The sequence below is a fragment of the Aplysia californica genome, unplaced genomic scaffold (assembly GCF_000002075.1).
Source record: "Aplysia californica isolate F4 #8 unplaced genomic scaffold, AplCal3.0 scaffold00087, whole genome shotgun sequence".
Lineage (NCBI taxonomy): Eukaryota > Metazoa > Mollusca > Gastropoda > Aplysiida > Aplysiidae > Aplysia > Aplysia californica.
Genome location: NW_004797357.1, coordinates 1650583 through 1651894, shown reverse-complemented (window position 1 = coordinate 1651894; position 1312 = coordinate 1650583). Strand labels below are relative to the sequence as shown.

General features: G+C 43.8%; 1 protein-coding gene across 1 annotated transcript in view; it reads left to right on the top strand.

The window, feature by feature from the left end:
- The window catches only part of LOC106011304 (uncharacterized protein DDB_G0290685), a 42931-nt gene that overhangs the window by 17187 nt on the left and 24432 nt on the right, over positions 1-1312 (top strand). The window lies entirely within an intron of this gene.

Genomic DNA, 1312 nt, shown 5'->3' with positions numbered 1-1312 from the left:
GGGGGGGGAGGGGGAGAGAGAGAGGGGGAGACTAAAGAGAGAGAGTTAGATTACTCAAATTTTGTAGTGGTTTGTTGTGGATTTACATGTATTTTGTTTTTGCTGATGCTGTAGGTTGAGAAGATTTTGGGGAGAGGGGGGCGTACATCATGTTAGGGGTAAGTCTAGGATTTCAACTGTAGCACATCGTGGGGATAGTTAAGTGGTGTAGAAGATGAAGGTAGGTCTTATTTTGTCGTATTTTCTGGTTTGTTTATTTTGGAATGCGGTTGTTGTTCTTCGATGTTGTTATTGTATAGACTACTGGGGAAATGGGAGGGGGAGGGGGGGGTGTTGTCATGTGGTTAACGTGCGCTTTTCGACCAAAAATATTTGGTGCAAGGATAACGCTGAAGTAGTGTAAGTGTTGACTTCAGCAAATCCCTGACGTACGACTCACCTTACAGGCTGTAGCGCCGAGTACCAAGGGAAAAACAAACCCAAGAAAATAGCATTAAGAAATGTGCACTGAAATGTACGTTATTTTGCCTGTTTGAACGTGTGTCTGTGTGTGCTCGGGTATTTGTGCCTGCATTTAGTATGTCTGTACGTGTGTTTGCGTGTGCGTATGTGTGTGTTCATGCGTCTGTACGCGCGCGTATGTCTTTGTGGAAGAGGGGGAAAAAGTTGGGGGGTTTTAGGGTTACCGAATGAAAGTGGGGGAAAGGGATGGAGAGAGACAGAGAGATGAAGGATCGAGGGAGGGGAGGGAGGGGGGAAGAAAGATAATGAATGATTGAGGAGGATGAAAGGGTGTAACGTTTTGGGGAAATTCTCATGGTCGAAAGCGGGACAGTGGCTCATCTTTGAGCTGAGATATTGTTTCTCTTCCACTCAACCCGGATTTGTTTTCTCTCCTTCCGTTGTTTGTCTTTCAACATCACTTTTTCCCTGCTTTAAATGTATCTATATATCTCTCTTTACACAAACAAACAAACATTGATTTCAGACGTATGTTTACGTCAGTTGGGAATTATATATATATATAGACGAAATCTGAGTTTAGTGCTTTTGTTTTACCTTCCCTGCGTATTCTGTTAGGAGGAGTATTAATACGTGGAACACGTTCAGCGGACAGAAAGGAGGTTTTCATTTTGTTTTTCCACTCACCAAGGACGCACCATAACCTCATATCCATGTAAGGGCAAAACCTGAATATGTTACATGTATACAGAATCCCGCAAACACAACTGAAGTACAATCACATGCAGATTGTGACAGATGATGCCAAGGCTTTGTATGCGTGCACGCGCGCGCACACACACACACACAC